The following is a 19,593-nucleotide window of genomic DNA, read 5'->3' on the forward strand; positions in this document are numbered from 1 at the left end:
TAAATGGATTAATGTTCCCTATATTTCAGCTATATCTAAACACAGAATTAAGAACACAGTAATGCTAATGTATGTTTTCAAGCCAATCAGTGTCCTGTGGAAGTTATCCAACAACTCCTCCTATGTCAGATGGCTTCTTGACCCAGCTGATAGGAAAATCATAGTTGAGAAATGGAGTAACATTTTACTCTCCCATTAAGGCTAATAAGTGATGTCGTTGCTATCAATCTCAGAATGATTAGTCATGAAAACATTAATACTGGGTATAAGTAAGCACTTATTCAAAAACATCCCACACTGAACACAGAAAGTCATGTATAAAGGCAATTCCAGTGATTGAGAATTGTCAAAACAAAAAAATAAAAATAAAAAACAAAGAAAAAAGTGAGAATCTGTTTATGCCTTCAGGGAGATCCTGATATATATCTATATTTACATCTAGATAGACAGATGATAGGTAGGTGGGTGGGTGGGTAGGGAGACAGAGAGAGAGAGAGAGAGAGAGAGAGAGAGATACGTCATTTCAGGGAAATCCTGAGACTCAAATGTAGATAAACAGTCAAATATTGGTAGTAGCTATAGAATGATTAGAAATAAAGAAGAGGATATAGTAACAGGGCAAGGGCCCAGGAAGATAATCTGTAATAATGAAGACTTACTGCTGAATGGCACCTTTTAATTAGCATTTTGTTACTTCCAAGCTGCTCTAAGAAAGGCCATTTCTAAACTATCTACAAGGAAATGGACAGTGGCCCCTCTAAAAGGCCTGTCTTGGCCTGTTTTGTGCAGCTACAACAGAATATCTGAGATGCCATAATTTACAATGAACTGAAATTTATTTTCTCACAGTTCTGGAAGCTAGGAAGTTCAAGATCAAGGCACTGTCATGTTCGGTTAGCTGGTGAGGGCTGCTCTCTGCTTCCAAGATGGTGCCTTATGCTGTATCATCTGGAGAGAAGGAATACTGTGGCCTTGTATGGTAGAAGACAAGGGGGCCAAACTCCATCTATCAATCCCCCTTATAAAGGCACCTAATTTTATTATGAAGGAGGAAAATTCATGGCTTGATCATTTCTTTAAAAAACTCACTTCTTAGTACCGAGAGGGAAGAAAGGAAAGAACCAGTTAGGCAGATAGCTAGAGCAAAGTCCTCAGTTGAATTTCTTTTGTGACAGAAGGGGCAGCCTGAAAGACCAAGATGCAAGCACAGAAAAGAAAGCAAGGTCCAGCAAAAAAGGAGGCCTTCTGTATACCCAGCAAGCTTCACATATACACAATGGGCCTCAGTGGGCACATTCTTCTTCTTTTTTTGGATATACCAAGGTAAGGAAGCTTACACAGATGGAAGGTTTGTTTGAATCATGTCTGCAGCTGCACGGATAAGAGGAGCTACACTGGACCAGGCACATCCGCAATGGAGAATTCCATCCCCCAACACATGTACAGGAAGGGAGATTAAACAGCATGAAGTAACTTCAGCCAAGAACCCACATGCACACTGGAAGGACAGGGTGGGGGCTGTTGGGAATTCACTTCTTATACAAATGACATACCTAGTCTTAACGAGTTTTTCAGCACCTTATGCAAAGGAAACACCCTCCTCACTAGCTTGTTTATAAAAGCCTTTGTATTTACCTTTAAAACAGAAACCCTCTTTCAGGACTCCTCTCGCAGCAGAGAGTTTTCTCTCTTCCATTCATTTATTAAACTTCTGTTCCAACTTCACCCCTGGAGTCCACATTCCTTGATTTCTTCAGTTGTGATGAAGAACTCCAGGTGATACCACAGGTAACGAGGCTGTTTCAATACTATCACATTGGCAATACCTGAATTTTGGAGCAGGCACATTCAAACCGTTGGTGGTCCTGTATCTCCTTCAGACAGCTTCTAAAAGTAGAGTAAGATCATGTTTTAATATGTCTCTTTTGGACGATAATAGGAATCAATCAAGGTCCAAGCAGAAGACAGAAACCACATTAGTGACGTGAGAAAAACTTTTAATAAAGGATTATTTAATTGGCAAAAGAGGAACAATACTAAAAGTGGCAAAGAGAGTCTTAACTATTATGGAGAGAATAGATGTAAGGAATAACTACCACTTCTAGAAATGAGGGAGAATACTTAAGGAAGAAATCAATATAGAAGCTTCTATGCCAACCCCACCAGGACTGAGATTTATGTCTTGTTGGAGAGGGTGTGGCCCCTTGGACATTCAGGAACGATATACTCTTATTAGCAAGCAGGAAACAACCAGTTGGGGTGTCAGGGACATGCTGGGGATGGGCAGTAGTACTGGGTCTCTCTCATTGCACTGTCAAGGAAGCTGCCCACTGGGGTACTGGTGAAACTCACTGAAAGCCACCCACTGAGGTGCTGGCAGAACTCACACTAGAAAGATGCTGGCAGGAGTGCCAGTAAGACTTGCTGGAGAATGTGCATTCTCTGGTCTCCCACATGAAGATGTTTGCTGGACATTGCATTGTAGAAGCCAGTAGAAAAGCAATGGGACAAGGCACTTATGCAGAGTTCCTCCAGCATCCTCTACCGATAAAGCTTAACATGGAGATAACTAGCACAAGAGACATTTTTGTAGGATCCAGATTCAGTATCAAAATGAAATACAAGGGAGTGTGGTTTTGTAATGAGAAGGTAACAAATTGGAAACTGTTAAAAATTAGAAACTTAGACATTCAGCATGTAATAGATCTGGGAAACAAAATTCCAAGCCTGGTCTGAATCATATCTTTCCTGATTGTCAAGTTACTGGTGTAACTCCATTAGATACAGGAGTCCAGGGAAACCAGACTTCATGGAATAAAAGCATGGATCTGAGTCAAGGAAAAAATTGAAACAATGGAGAAATTCATTGTTACAAAGACTTTGGTGACAGAGAAATGACCTTAGAGGAAAACATACCACAGGCAGAATGGCAATACTAGCTCTTAGGTCTAGGACTAGAGTCAGCACTTGCAGAAACCCAGGAAGGTGTGTTCTAGGTACCTCACTCGTCTCACCTGACACCCAGCGCTGTTAGGTCTATAGCTATATGGCTCACGATATTCACATTGTCTCCCAGGGACTGACACAGGTATGGTTCCCAATAGTTGCTATTTTATTATTTGTTTATTTGTTTGTTTTTTAAGACAGGGTCTCACTATGTTGCCAAGATTAGTCTTGAACTCTGGGCTCAAGCAGTCATCCCAGCTCAGCCTCCCAAGTAGCTGAGATTACAAGCATGAGCCAGCATGCCCAGCAACTGGTTGCCTTAATTGCTAAAAAAAAAAAAAAAAAAAAAAACACCTATGAAAGGAGATGCAAAGAGCATAAGTAAATAAATGTGGGTGGAAGTTTTGTCCCAGTTCAATAACCAAACAATAACTTTAGAAGAAACTTGAACGCTCGGTGTCAAAATAATGCAGGTATATTAGCAACATTAGTATAGTACTCAAGTACCTAAATTAATTCATTTTGAGTGTTAAGTAATGATATTGAATTCTAACATCTAAAGACTACTGAGAAATGCAGAGTGTCAATGGCAGCAGACTAACAGACTTGCAATGTTTTCACGTCAGTTCAGAGATTCTGAATCTCATGGGTTTTCATATGTAATACTAATTGATGAAGGCTGATAACCTTAAATACAAAATCAGTCTATACTTCTTTCAAACACGGCAAGCAAGGAGACATCAAAGTAGCCACACAAAGAGTGTCAGTACCATCTCAGCTTTTCCTACAGACTTAAAGACCCAAATTCCGTTTTCCCTCCTCAGCCCAGGGTCATCCTCCAGAATGTTATTCTAGAGCCTCTGGAGCACCATTATAGCCTGAATACCCAGTCCAGGAAGGCCGAAATTCATAGAATAAAAGCATAGGGCTGAGACAACAGCAACAACAACAACAAACAGTATGTATCTTGAAACAAGAGAGAAATTGTATATACTTGTAAATAACCAGAATTGAGGAAAGGTGCTGTGTGGCAGACATACCTGACAGCAGTAACTTAAGAAATGAGGGTGAAGGTTACTGTGGGGAGGGAACTAAGTGAAAACACTATCTATACAAACTGCATGATATATAGAGATAGATATAGATATAGATATAGATATAGATATAGATATAGATATAGATATAGATGTAGATATAGATATAGATATAGATATATAGATAGTTTAATTTCTGGGGTATATGTGAAGAATGTGCAGATTTGTTACTTAGGTATACACATGCCATGGTGGTTTGCTGCACCCATTAACCTGTCATCTACATTAGGTATTTTCCTAATGCTATCCCTCCCCTAACACCCCACCTGCTGACAGGCCCCAGTGTGTGATGTTCCCCTCCCTGTGTCCATGTGTTCTCCTTGTTCAACTCCCACTTCTGAGTACAAACATGCAGTGTTTGGTCTTCTGTTCTTGTGTTAGTTTGCTGAAAATGATGGTTTCCAGCTTCATCCATGTCCCTGCAAAGGACATGAACTCATCATTTTTTATGGTTGCATAGTATTCCATGGTGCATATGCCAAATTTTCTTTTTCCAGACTATCATTGATGGGCATTTGGATTGGTTCCAAGTCTTTGCCACTGTGGACAGTGCCACAATAAACATACATGTGCATATGGCTTTATAGCAGAATGATTTATAATCCTTAGTGTATATATCCAGAAATGGGATTGCTGGTTCAAATGATACTTCTATTTCTAGATCCTTGAGGAATCGCCACACTGTCTTCCACAATGGTTGAACTAATTACACTCCTATCAACAGTGTAAAAGCATTCCTATTTCTCCACATCCTCTCCAGCATCTATTGTTTTCTGACTTTTTATTGATTGCCATTCTAACTGGCATGAAATGGTATCTCAGTGTGGTTTTGGTTTGCAGTTGTCTAATGATCAGTGATAATGAGCTTTTTTTCATATGTTTGTTGGCTGCATACATGTCTTCTTTTGAGAAGTGTCTGTTCATATCCTTCACTCACTTTTTAATGGAGTTGTTTGGTTTTTTCTTGTAAATTTGTTTTAGTTCTTTGTGGATTGTGGGTATAAGCCCTTTGTCAGATGGATAGATTGCAAAAATTTTTTGCCATCTGTAGGTTTCCTTTTCACTCTGATGATAGTTTCTTTTTCTGTGCAGAAGCTCTTTAGTTTAATTAGATCCCATTTGTCTATTTTGGCTTATGTTGCAATTGCTTTGGGTATTTTAGTCATGAAGTCTTTACCCATGCCTATGTCTTCTGAATGGTATTGCCTAGGTTTTCTTCTGGGTTTTTATGGTTTTAGATCTTACGTTTAAGTCTTTAATCCATATTGAGTTAATTTTTGTATAAGGTGTAAGGAAGAGATCCAGTTTCAGCTTTCTGTGTATGGCTATCCAGTTTTCCCAACACCATTTATTGAATAGGGAATCCTTTCCCCATTGTTTTTGTCAGGTTTATCAGAGATAGATGGTTGTAAGTGTGTGGTGTTATTTCTGAGGCCTTTGTTCTGTTCCATCGGTCTATATATCTGTTTTGGTACCAGTACCATGCTGTTTTTGTTAATATAGCCTTGTAGTATAGTTTTATGTTAGGTAGCATGACGCTTCCAGCTTTGTTCTTTTTTCTTAGGATTGTCTTGGCTATGTGGGCTCTTTTTTGGTTCCATGTGAAATTTAAAGTTTTTTGAAATTCTGTGAAGAAAGTTCATGGTAGCTTGATGGGGATTGCATTGAATCTATAAATTACTTTGGGCAGTATGGACATTTTCATGTTATTAATTATTCCTGTCCATGAACATGGAATGTTTTTCCATTTCTTTGTGTTCTTTCATATTTTCTTGAGCAGCAGTTTATAGTTCTCTTTGAAGAGATTCTTCACATCCCTTGTTAGTTGTATTCCTAGGTATTTTATTCTCTTTATAGCAATTGTGAATGCAAGTTCACTCCTGATTCAACTCTCTGTTTGTCTGTTATTGGTTTACAGGAATGCTTGTGATTTTTGCACATTGATTTTGTATCCTGAGACTTTGCTGAGGTTGCTTATCAGCTTAAGGAGATTTGGGGCTGAGACAATGGGGTTTTCTAAATATAGAATTATGTCATCTGCAAACAGACACAATTTGACTTTCTCTTTTCCTAATTAAATACCCTTTATTTCTTTTTCTTGCCTGATTGCCCTGGACAGAAATTCCAATATTATGTTTAATAGGAATGGTAAAGAAGGGCCTCCTTGTCTTGTGCTGGTTTTCAAAGAGAATGCTTCCTGCTTTTGCCCATTCAGTATGATATTGGCTGTGGGTTTGCCATAAATAGCTTTTAGTATTTTAGGATGCATTCCATCAATATCTAGTTTATGAAGAGTTTTTACCATGAAGGGGTGTTGAATTTGTTGAAGGCTTTCTCTGCATCTATTGAGATAATCATGTGGCTTTTGTAATTGGTTCTTTTTATGTGATGGATTACATTTATTGATTTGCATATGTTGAACCAGCCTTGCATCCCAGGGATGAAGCCAACTTGGTCATGGTGGATAAGCTTTTTGATGTGCTGCTGGATTCAGTTTGCCAGTATTTTCTTGAGGATTTTTGCATCAATATTCATCAGGGATATTGGCCTGAAAGTTTCGTTTCTTATTGTATTTCTGCAAGGTTTTGGTATCAGGATGATGCTGGCCTCATAAAATGATTTAGAAAGGATTCCCTTTTTTCTATTGTTTGGAATAGTTTCAGAAGGAATGGTATCAACTCTTCTTTGTTCAACTGGTAGAATTTGGCTGTCATGCCTGATCCTGTACTTTTTTTGTTTGGTAGGCTGATAATTACTGCCTCAATTTCAGAAATTATTATTGGTCTATTCAGGGATTTGACTTCTTCCTAGTTCAGTCTTGGGAGGCTGTATGTGTCCAGGAATTTATCCATTTCTTCTAAATTTTCTAGTTTATTTTCATAGAGGTGTTTATAATATTCTCTAATGGTAGTTTGTATTTCTATGGGATCAGTGATGCTATCCCCTTTGTCATTTTTTTTTTTTATTGGATTCATTGATTTTTTTGGTGGGTTTTTTGTTGTCTCTGTCTCCTTCAGTTCTGATCTGATCTTACTTATTTCTTGTCTTCTGCCAGCTTTTGAATGTGTCTTTTTGTTGCTTCTCCAGTTCTTTTAATTGTGATGCTTGGGTGTTGATTTTAGATCTTTCCTGCTTTCTCTTGTGGGCAGTTAGTGATATAAATTTTCCTCTACACTCTGCTTTAAATGTACCCCAGAGATTCTGGTATGTTGTGTCTTTGGTCTCATTGGTTTCAAAGAACATCTTTATTTCTGCCTTCATTTCATTATTCACCCAGTAGTCTTTCAGGAGAAGATTGTTCAGTTTCCATATAGTTGTGCATTTTTGAGTGACTTTTTTAATCCTGAGTTTGAATTTGATTGCACTATGGTCTGAGAAACTGTTTGTTATTATTTCCATTCTTTTTCACTTGCTGAGAAGTGTTTTACTTTCAATTATGTGGTCAATTTTAGAATAAATGTGATGTGGTGCTGAAAAGAATGTATATTCTGTTGACTTTGGGTGGAGAGTTCCTTAGATGTCTATTAGGTTCTCATGGTCCAGAGCTAAGTTCATGTCCTGAATATTCTTTTTAATTTTCTGTCTTGTTGATCAGTCAGATGTTGTCAGTCAGGTGTCAAAGTCTCCCACTATTATTGTGTGGGAGTATCTCTTTGTAGGTCTATAAAACTTGCTTTATGAATATGGGTGCTCCTGTATTGCATAAATATATATTTAGGATAGTTAGCTCTTTTTGTTGCATTGGTCTCTTTATCATTATGTAATTGTAATGCCTTTTTTGTTGTTTGCTTTTTATCTTTGTCGGTTTTAAGTCTGTTGTATCAGAGACTAGGATTGCAACCTCTGATTTTTTTTTTCTTTCAATTTGCTTGGTAAGTAGTCCTACATCCCTCTATTTTGAGCCTATGTGTGTCTTTGCACATGAGCTGGGTCTCCTGAACACAGCACACCAGTGGGTCTTGACTCTATCCAATTTGCCAGTCTCTGTCTTTTAATTGGGTCATTTAGCCCATTTACATTTAAGGTTAATACTGTTATGTGTGAATTTGGTCCTGTCATCATGATGCTAGCTGGTTATTTTGCTTTAGTTGATGCCATTTCTTCATAGTGCCAATGCTCTTTACAATTTGGTATGTTTTTGCAGTTTTTGCAATCGCTTATACTGGTTGATCCTTTCCATGTTTAGTGCTTCCTTTAAGAGCTCCTGTAAGGCAGGCCTTGTGGTGACAAAATCTCTCAGCATTTGCTTGTCTGTAAATAAGCTTCACTTATGAAGCTCCATTTGGCTGGATATAAAATTTTGAGTTAAAAATTCTTTTTTTTAAGTATGTTCAATATTGGCCCCCACTCTCTCTGGCTTGAAGGGTTTCAACTGAGAGATCCACTGTTAGTCTGATGGGCTTCTTTTTGGGCATAACCTGATCTTTCTTTCTGGCTGCCCTTAACATTTTTTCCTTCATTTCAACCTTGGTGAATCTGACAATTATGTGTCTTGGGGTTGCTCTTCTCAAGGAGTATCTTTGTGGTGCTCTCTGTATTTCCTGAATTTGAATGTTGACCTGCCTTGCTAAATTAGGGAAGTTCTCAAGGATAATATCCTACAAAGTGATTTTCAGTTTGGTTTCATTCTCCCCATCACTTTCAGGTACACTGGTCAAACATACATGTGGTCTTTTCACATAGTTCCATATTTCTTGAAGGCTTTGTTTCTTTTCACGCTTTTTTTTCTCTCATTTTGACTTCTCACTTTATTTCATTGAGTTGATCTTCAAACGCTGATATTTTTCTTTCACTTGATCTATTCTGCTATTGATACTTGTGTTTACTTCATGAAGTTCTCGTGCTGTGTTTTTCAGCTACATCAGGTCATTTATGTTCTTCTCTAAACTGGTTATTCTAGCTAGCAATTTGTCTAACCTTTCTTCCAGTTTCTTAGCTTTCTTGCATTGGGTTAGAACATGCTCATTTAGCTTGGTGGAGTTCGTTATTACCCACCTTCTGAAGCCTACTTCTGTCAATTCCTCAAACTCATTCTGTATCCAGTTTTGTTCTCTTGTTGGCAAGGAGTTGTGATCCTTTGGAGGAGAAGAGGTATTCTGGTTTTTGGAATTTTCAGTCATTTTGTGCTGATTTCTCCCCATCTTCATGTATTTATTTACCTTTAGTCTTTCATGTTGGTGACCTTCGGATGGGGTCTCTGAGTGAACATCCTTTTGTGGATGTTGATATTATTCCTCTCTATTTGTTAGTTTTCCTTCTAACAGTCAGATGCCTCTGCTGCAGGTCTGCTGGAGTTTGCAGAAGGTCCACCTCAGACCCTGTTTGCCTGGATATCACCACTGGAGGCTGCAGAACAGCAAAGATTGCTGCCTGTTCCTTCCTCTGGAAGCTTCATCCCAGAGAAGCACCCAACAGATGCCGTCCAGAACTTTCCTCTATGAGGTGTCTGTCAGCCCCTACTGGAAAGTGTTTCCCAGTCAGGATACACAGGAGGTGATCCAGTCAGTGATCCAGAGGAGGCTGGGAGATCCATTGCTCCCTTTAGAGCTGTCAGGCAGGAATGTTTAAGTCTGCTGAAGCTGTGCCCACAGCCACGTCTCCCCCAGATGCTCTGTCCCAGGGAGATGGGGGTTTTATCTATAAGTCCCTGACTGTGACTGCTGCCTTTTTCTCAGAGATGCCCTACCCAGAGAGGAGGAATCTAGATAGGCAGTCTGGCCACAGCAGCTTTGCTGAGCTGCAGTGGACTCTGCCCAGTTTGAACTTCTCAGTGGCTTTGTTTACACTGTCAGGGTAAAACCACTTACTCAAGCCTCAGCAATGGTAGGCGCCCCTCCTGCCATGGTAGGCCCCTCAGCAATGGTAGGTGCCCCAAGCTCGAGTGTCCTGCTGTGCTGGTGGCAAAATTTTCAAGCCAGTGGATCTTAGCTTGCTGAGCTCCCTGGGGGTAGGACCTGCCAAGCGAGACCACTTGGCTCCCTGGCTTCAGCCCTCTTTCCAGGGGAGTGAGCAGTTCTGTTTTGCTGGCATTCCAGGTGCCACTGGAGTATGAAAAAAACTCCAGCCACTAGCTCAGTGTCTGCCCAAACGGCCACCAGTTTTGTGCTTGAAACCCTGGGCCCTGGTGGCATCAGCATGGGAGGGAATCTCCTGGTCTGCCAGTTTTGATGACCATGGGAAAAGCACAGTATCTGGGCTGGGATGCATCATTCTTCCCAGCAGTCTCTCATAGCTTCCCTTGGCTAGAGAAGAGAAATCCCCTGATCCTTTGTACTTCCCAGTTGAGGTGATGCCCCACCCTGCTTCCGCTTGCCATCCATGGGCTGCACCCACTGTCCAACCAGTTGTAATGAAATGAACTGGGTACCTCAGTTGGAAATGCAGAAATCACCTGCCTTCTGTGGTGATCTTGCTGGGAGCTGCAGACTGGAGCTGTTCCTATTCAGTCATCTTGCCAGCAGAAAACTGCATGCTTTTTATAAGTGGGAGCAGTTTTCCTGTCCAGCCAACTGACACTGGACAACCCTATAAGAAAGGTCCCTCAAATACACCCTATGCTTCATTCGCTGGCTCTGGATTTCTTCTTAGGCTTCTTGAACCTGGCATTATCCCTGTAGTAGTTAACAGGGGTCCAGCACAACAGGTCCTGCTGGAAGGAAGCGTGGAGGCTGTAGGTCTTGAGTCAACACAAATACCTGTGAGCAGCTTGAGGAATTTCCCAAAAGGTGGTAATTTATCCAGGAAAGATGAAAAAGAGCTCTGAGAGAAGCAAGGCTTCAAAGCATTTAAGGTTTTGAATCTAAGTCACCTGGGGATCTTGTTAAAATGCAGATTCTTATTAGATACACTTGTGGTTCAGGCAGAGATTGTGCATTTCAAAAACAAGTTTGCTAATGTCAATGCTGCTGGTCTGCAGACCACATTTTGACGAGCAAGGCTCTAGAGGGCAGTGCTCTGCAAACAGAGGGTATATTTGGCCCCCAGAGGACATTTGCAAATGTCTGGAGACATTTTTTCATGGTCATTATTGTGGAAGTGCTACCGGCATCTGGTGAGTGTAGACCAGGGATATTGCGAAACACCCTACAAGGCAGAATGTCCCCCACAACACACGATTATCGGGCCCAAAGTGTCTCCAGTGCTGTTGTCGAGAAAATCTCCTACAAAGAACACTTTCTGAAGGGTTTTGCTTTCAAATGCTTTTCCCTTAAATGTGGACGGTTGTGGTAAATGTCATATTTAAAGGAAAACTGCACAAACTTTCCCTAAGTCATTGCAATGTCCCTTAATTCTTGAAGTCTTTCATTAGACTTACATATTTCCATACAACTTTGTTCAGTGACATACTGGAGGTTAGCAGAAGAAGAGACAATAGACAACTGAAGAAAAAGAGTCATTTCACAGGTAGAAATACCAGCTCAGAGAGCCTAACAGAAAAAAACTGCTAAGAGTAAAATCAAGCAGTGGTAAAAGACTACAAAGCAGAGGGTATTCCATGAGTTTCCAGCTAAGTGAGAGGTGGCCCTCAGTAGAAAGGAGAGTCAGAGCTGAGCCCATAAGTCAATGAACAGTCCAGGAATTTCTGTTCCAAGCCTGCCATACCTGACCAAAAGATAATGCTCCTCTTATATAAGAAATACCTCTTTTTCCCCATGTATTTATGACTTGGGATGCTAATATAAAGTACTGATGGCTGGGTATGGTGGCTCACGCCTGTAATCCCAGCACTTCGGGAGGTTGAGATGGGCAGATCACCTGAAGTCAGGAGTTGAAGACCATCCTGGCCAATATGGTGAAACACTGTCTCTACTAAAAGAATATAAAAATCAGCCAGGTGTGGTGGTGCATGCCTAAAACCTAGCTGCTCAGGGGACTGAGCAGGAGAACCACTGGAACCTGGAAGGCAGAGGTTGCAGTGAGCCAAGATCACGCTACTGTACTCCAGCCTGGGTGACACAGTGAGACTCCATTAAAAAAAATAGTACTGATGAGCTAGACTATTATTCAGTCAATACAAAGTGGTTTGTTAAGGCCAGTACCCACAGTTCATAGTGTACAGGCTAAATATTTTGAATATATCCACACATATCATACTTGGTAGTTTGATAGAAATGATGAGAGGCTGCCTGGAAGCATCCCAGAAAATGGAGAGTGGGGGTTAGACAGCACTGGTGTGTAGAAGCCACCAAATCATGGAAGTCCTTTCTAACAAAGGGCCTTTATCTGTTCCAGGGAGGGACAGACATAATGTAAGATGGGTCAAGGATGCATCTACATTATGCAGGAAGTCCAGCAAACTACAAGACAGGCAGATTTGGTGAAAAGCTTGTAATCAGAACATCCCTAAAAAGGAAATTCCCATTCCACAAGAAAGGGTTTCTCACTCACCAAATGGTTCAGTGAATAAGTTAGGAATGCCTCAACCATTTCCTTCAGAGACTAAGCCGTGTGGCAGAAAGCATGACTTTTTACCCTGTGATGCCAAATGTGATGTTTAACAGGTAGAGAGCCCTTGGTCTCCTCCAAGACAAAAATGAATTGCTTTTTGAATCTCATCTTGGAACACCAGAGAGGAGGCACAATAAATATGAAAATATGTTAACATGTACTTCACTTCTATGACAAAATTTTGAAAATAAATTTTTAATAAGCAAGTAAATTATAGTTAATAAGGAATAGAATTTTAGTTGAAGAAACAGTCATCAGCCCCTCAACACAGAGGCTGTAATTGTCATTGTTATTGGAAGCTGGGTTCCAAAATTCAAAGCTTGAACTAAAGATAGGACAGCCCTACCCCTTCAAAAGTGGGACCTGGACAAATAAAACCATCCCCAGGCAATTGGCATTACCAGTCCAGCCTACATTCCCTGATATCACCAGCTTCAAAAGCCTATGTGTTTATGTGTTCTTATTTACTTGGTACATTATTGCCTAAGATTTGTCCATTTCACCCCTAGATATCTCTTATTCCTGCTTCCTGGATAACCTAGTTTTTGCCACATTTTCTTTGCCTCTGTCAAATTTGGAGCTTTAATTCCTTTTGGCTGACTCCATCCTACCACCAAGGAAGTACCATGCCCACAGTGCTAAAGAGAAGTGGTTTCCAAAGAAAGTACTTGTATGCAAAATCAGAAAGAAGTACAGGTGATATGGTTTGGCTATGTCCCCACCATATATCATCTTCAATTGTAACTCCCATAGTAAACACACGTCATAGGAGGGATCAAGTGGAAAGTAATTCAATCATGGGGGTGAGTTTTTCCTGTGCTATTCTCATGATAGTGAATAAGTCTCATGAGATCTGATGTTTTTAAAAAGGGCAGTTCCCCTGCACATGTTCTCTTGTGCCTGCTGCTATATAAGATGTGCCTTTGCTCCTCCTCTGCCTTCTGCCATGATTGTGAGGCCTCCCTAGCCATGTGGAACTGTGAACCCATTAAACCTCTTTTTCTTTATAAATTACCTAGTCTTGGGCATTTCTTCATAGCAGTATGAAAGTAAACTAAGACAGTAAATTGGCACCAGTAGAGTGGGGTACTGCTATGAGGATACTGGAAAATGTGGAAGCAACTTTGGAACTGGGTAACAGGCAGAAGTTGGAAGAGTTTGGAGGGTTAAAAATAAGATAGGAAATGTGGGAAAGTTTGGAACTTCCTAGAGACTTCTTAACTGGCATTGACCAAAATGCTGATAGTGATATGAACAATGAAGACCAGGCTGAGATGGTCTTAGATGGAGATTAGGGACCTTTGGGAACTGGAATAAAAGTAACTCTTGCTGTGTTTTGGAAAAGACACTGGTGGCATTTTGCCTCTACCCTAGAGATCTGTGGCACTTTGAACTTGAGACAGATGATTTGGGGTATCTGGCAGAAGAAATTTCTAAGCAGCAAAGTGTTCAAGAGGTAAATTGGGTGCTGTTAAAAGCATCCAGTTTTATGTATTGAAATAAATGTGGTTTGGAATTGAAACTTATATTTAAATGGAAAGCAGAACAAAAAGTTTGAAAAATTCACAACCTGATGATGCAATAGAAAAGAAAACGCCATTTTCTGAGATGTTCAGAGAAATTGAGGAGAAATTCAAACCAGTTGAAGAAATTTGCCTAAGTAACAAGGAGCCAAATATTAATTACCAAGACAATGGGGAAAATGTCTCCAGGGCTTGTCGGAGGTCTTCATGGAAGCCGCTCCCATCACAGGCCCAGAGGCCTAGGAGGAAAACATAGTTTTGTAGGCCAGGCCCAGGGCCTTGTGCTTTGTGCAGTCTCAGGACATGGTGCCCTGTGTTTTACCCATGGCCAAAAGGGGGCAATGTACAGCTTAGGTCATTACTTTAAAAGGTGCAAACCCCAAGCCTTGGTGGTTTACATGTTGTGTTGGGCCTGTAGGGACTCAGAACTCAAGAATTGAGGCTTGGGAACCCCCACCTAGATTTCAGAGGAGGTATGGAAATGCCTGGATGTCTAGGCAGAGGTGTGCTGCAGGGTGGTGCCTTCATGGAGAATCTCTGCTAGAGCAGTGCAGAAGGAAAACATGGGGTGGGAACTCCCACACAGTGTCCCCATTGGGGCACTGCCTCATGGAGCTGTGAGAAGAGGGCCACCATCCTCCAGACCCCATAATTGTATATCCAATGACAGCTTTCACTGTGCACCTGGAAAATCCAGACACTCAACACAAGCTCATGAAAGCAGGCAGGGGGAGATGGGGTTGTACCCTGCAAAGTTACAGGGAAGGAGCTGCCCAAGACCATGGGAACCCACCCTTGACCCAGCATGACCTAGATGTGAGACATAAAGTCAAAGCAGATCATTTTGGAGCTTTAATTTTTGACTTCCCTGCTGGATTCTGGACTTGCATAGGGCCTGTATCCCCTTCATTTTGGCCAACTTCTCCCATTTGGAATGGGTGTATTTACCCACTGCCTGCACCCTCATTGTATCTTGGAAGTAACTAACTTGCTTTTGCTTTTACTGGCTCATAGGCAGAAGGGACTTCCCATGTCTCACATGTGTCTTTGCACTGTGAACATCTGAGTTAATGCTGAAATGAGTTAAGACTTTGGGGAACTGTTAGGAAGGCATGATTTGTTTTGAAATACGAGGACATGATATTTGGGAGGGGCCGGGGGCAGAATGATGTGGTATGGCTGTGTCCTCACCCAAATCTCATCATGAATTATAGTCTCCATAATCCCTATATGTTTTGGGAGGGACCCAGTGGAAGGTAATTTAATCATGGGGATACAGTTTTTAAGTGTGCAGTAGTATTACATCTAAAAAAAGCAATGTATATACCTTAACTTAAGAATATCTCATTGTTAAAACAGGCTGACACAGAGTCACGAACTGAGCAATGCTGTTGGAAAAAATGGTGCCAACAGACTCACTACACGGGGTTGCCAAAACCTTCAATTTGTGAAAAATCACAATGAAGCGAGGCACAATAAGAGAAGCCCAGTAAAACAAAATATGCCTGTAAACCTCTACTTCCGTTATTCTTTTCTATGCCAAAAATTATAGGAACCTTTTCTACCTTCCATGCACTGTATTAAATTCACAGTATTTACAAAAATCAGAGGGGAAGCAACATATATGAAATATAGTGTTAGGATCCTGCTCTGGACTTCTGCAGTTGGCAAATCATCTGCCTGAAACACCTTCAGTCCCATTCTCCTTCCCTCCCCATAACTGCTCAGGCTTTGGAGTCATATGGCCTATTGTCAAGGACTAGATGTGTTACATTAGGTGAACAGCTCACCTTTCTAAGCTTAATCTATAAACTGACACTAATAGTCCCTGCCTCACAGGGTTGTTGAGAAGATAACAAAAGAAATGAATGTAAAATGCTTAGCATTGTTCAAGGAACTTAAGAGGCACTGCTGAAATGAATAAATGAGATAACAGCCAAGTAAGTTGGCTATAATTTACAACACTTGCCATGGAGTCTTTAATCATAGCATGAACAACAAAAATGATATGCGACAAGCACTGTTCTAGATGCTCTCAACTCACAGCAAAGCCAAGAGGTAAGTACTATTACTATCTTTTCACTGATGAGAAAACCAAGGCACAGAGAAGTTAAATGACTTGCCCCAGGTCAAATAATTAGAGGATGGTGTTGATAATAACCAACATGTTTTCAGTACCTACAATGTGCTAAACCCTACGCTAGGCACTAAAGATGTCTCTACCCGTCTAGAGCTTATAGTCAACCTGTTGGACAGAGCACATGTGCTCTGGTGTCCTATAATTAAGAGTTTTTTAAACATCAAGCTACAACAAATTTAATATATAGCACACAAAATAGAAGAAGACAGAAAGAATAGAGAAGAATGGAAAACATTCAGGAGCACTGTACACAACCAGGGTAATTACTGCTTCATGAAATCTTTGTTTCATGTGTGTGTGTGTGTGTGTGTGTGTGTGTGTGTGTGCTCATACTTATATCTTGGGTATAAAGTAAAAGGTGTGAAATGTGTTAAGTGTGGGTCACAGTCAAAAAAGTGTGAAAACACTGCCTTGACAAATTGCATACTATATTTCATTCGAGGAACCTGGGCAATACTTTTCACGCACATTCTGCTCAATTTGTCCAACAAATAGCCTTTCGTGCTGAAAAATACACATTTTAAGGAAAAAAGAGACTCTTCCCCCATTTTGTAAATGGTTTGGTCCATTTCCAAAGTTCAGGTAGTTGTGTAAAAACTACATTGCTGAGCAGCTTACAAAGGCACATTGCTACCCTCTAGAAGCCCTCCTTCTAAAACATATTCACACAGATACACACTAAAATGTTTGGAGGCTTGCTGAAGGCTACAAAGGAATATCAGCGGCCTGCGTTCCACATCCCAAGTCTGCAGGGCTCACTCTTAGTCACTCTGAGCATGAACATGCATACATCTCCAATAATGTGTTCTGAATCAAAAGATGCAGTGGGGGAAAAGCATACATTTTGAAGGGCTGCAGCTTTCATGAGGCTCATTTGTCATAGACACAGGTTTTGTCCATAACTCATGGTGAGGCGAGAACGTTTCTGTTGTCACTGCAGCCACTGTTATATTCTGCAGCAAATTCTCTCAAATGATGCTGCTTTTATCTTTTCTGGCATAATTGTTTGGGAAGAGAAGGTAAGGCTGTTGCTCATTTGTCCCAGTTGGTTTTTTATTTTATTTTTTGTAGACCTAATTCGATTCACTGTCAAGGCTACTCTTTTCAGTCCATGCCCTTTTCCTTTTCCCTCCCAAGGCTTTTATAGTATATTATTTACCCACAGTAACCAAGGGTAGTGGTTATTTTCAATTCCAGGACTCATCACTCCTGCTCCTCCATTTTTAAACCATTACTTTTTATTCTTTCTGTACCCTGAAGCATCTTATGAAATATAAAATATAATAAAACATTGAAACATTTGACATTCTCCTTATGGGTTTTCAGAGAAGCAACAGTGTGCACACGCTTTAGCTTTCATTTCATTAGTTCATTAGTTACCTCTGCACTCCAACAACGTTCTCAGAATAGCAAAACAGATGCATCTGCACTTGCTGGTTGGCAGGGCAACCCATTTTCATCATTGTCATCATCCTCATCATCCTCCTCATCATCTTCATCTTACTGTCACTTTCATGGTAGATTGTACAAAAGCCAGATTAGCTGTACCAACAGATATTAATTCTGAATCCTGCTTCATACTTTCCTGTAGCTGGCCTAGTTCCAAGTCAGCCTTTCAGGGAGGGGGAAGAGATACAAATAAGACTTGGAAATTTGGAAGGTGGGCAGCTAAGAGAGTGCTTAGCTCCCAGAGGCATGTGATATATTTGGGTTCTTTTCCCCAGTACCCTGTTAGAACTTGTAGAATTTTTGTCAAAAATGGATAATTTCACAGCAACATTAATATTCATATGATATAGTTTGGCTCTGTGTCCTCACCCAAATCTCATCTTACTCATCCCTAACTGTAATCCCCAAGTGTCAAGGGAGGGACCTATAATCCCCACATGTCAAGGGGCGAAGGTGATTGGATCATGGGGCGGTTTCTTCCATGCTGTTTTCATGATAGTGAGTGAATCTTCATGAGATCTGATGATTTTATAAATAGCATTTTTTCTGGGCATTTTCTCTCTCCTGACATCATGTGAAGAAAGTCCTTGATTCCACTTGCGCCATGACCGTAATTTTCCTGAGGACTCCCCAGTCATGTGGAACTGTGAGTCAATTGAACCTCTTTACTTTATAAATTACCCAGTCTTGGGCAGTTCTTTATATTAGTGTAAGAACAAACTAATACACATAACCAGGTGTGGTGGCTAATGCCTGTAATCTTAGCACTTTGGAAAGCCAACCTGTGAGGATCACTTGAGAAGAGTCTGGGCAACAAAGTGACACCTCGACTTCACAAAAAAAAAAAGAAAAACAATGTGTATGCACATTGATACTCTGCAAATTTACAAATAACTAATGCAAACGTTAAAATGGAAAATTCTTCAGTTGGTATCTTTGCAATGACCCCATGAGCTGGTATTTGGGGATATTTGTCCCCCTCTGTAAAGTTAAGCCCGAGGAGTTCTCAGACCATAAATGGCTAGAAAGCCAAGTGGGACCTCTTCAGAGCTAACATAATTTCTCAAAGGCAAGGTGATATATAAAAAAGAAGAGATGGGAGCCGAGAAACTTTCAAGTTAAGTAAATTTTATGCCACTGAATTGTTATTTCACCTTGAGGATCAACTTTCCTGTGTGTTCAATGAAGAATGGACTTTTCTACTAAAACACCAGGATCTCATCCACAGTCCTGCAGGTTCCAAGCCCTGGCCTTGGCTTTCAGCCACAGTGCAAATGTTTGCAGAGCCTGAGCCGCTATGCACCATTACCCTTGTCTCACAGTTTTCCCATACTTTCTCAGAAAATAAAAGCTTTACTTTATTTGCTGCATTCCTGGCCAGTCTGTGGGTGGCAGGGATTTCCCAGTGGCTCCCAAATATGCTGCAACATTGAATGTGGTACTTCTAGGTGACCTTCAAGCATTTTCTCCTATGGGGTAGCTTGAGTTTGCCATGGATTCTGCAGACAGACATTTCCCTTCAGAACTGACCATCCACATCATTTAAGGCAGGACAGGGTCTTAACCTCACTATTGTCCTTTGTAGCATTGAAACTTTTATGACAGAGTCCCTTGTTACCTGAGAAAGCTCACAATTTAGCAAATTGAGTAAATCCATTGATCATCATTTTTTCTTGGCAGAGTTGACTGGCAACACAGAGCCTTTCACCAGGATTCTTCAACCAGGCATGTTAAGATTCAGAAAGAGTCAATAGCTTATTTTTCTAACCAGGCTGCTCTGAGAAAAAGAAACCAGAGCTAGAATGAGAGTGGAGCAAGTGTAAGGAAGAGAGGAAGAGTGAGAGCAAGAGTGAGAAAGAGAATTGTGCTCCATCCTCCTTGAGTTTCAGTGTACAGCTCGACCACTGACCATACACAATTTAGCAAGCATAATTAAAGAATTCCTCTTTTGCCTAAGAAGGTATTCTTTGGGTTTCTGTCACTTGCAATCAAA

General features: G+C 40.6%; 1 long non-coding RNA gene across 1 annotated transcript in view; it reads right to left on the bottom strand.

Annotated features, from left to right (window-relative positions):
* Positions 1-19,593, bottom strand: part of LOC144581734 (uncharacterized) — a 120,198-nt gene that overhangs the window by 6,580 nt on the left and 94,025 nt on the right. The window contains exon 4 of the long non-coding RNA XR_013532865.1: positions 1,636-1,887. This is a non-coding gene — a long non-coding RNA (uncharacterized LOC144581734). The remainder of the gene's footprint in view (positions 1-1,635; positions 1,888-19,593) is intronic.

Source organism: Callithrix jacchus, chromosome 3, assembly GCF_049354715.1.
Source record: "Callithrix jacchus isolate 240 chromosome 3, calJac240_pri, whole genome shotgun sequence".
NCBI lineage: Eukaryota > Metazoa > Chordata > Mammalia > Primates > Cebidae > Callithrix > Callithrix jacchus.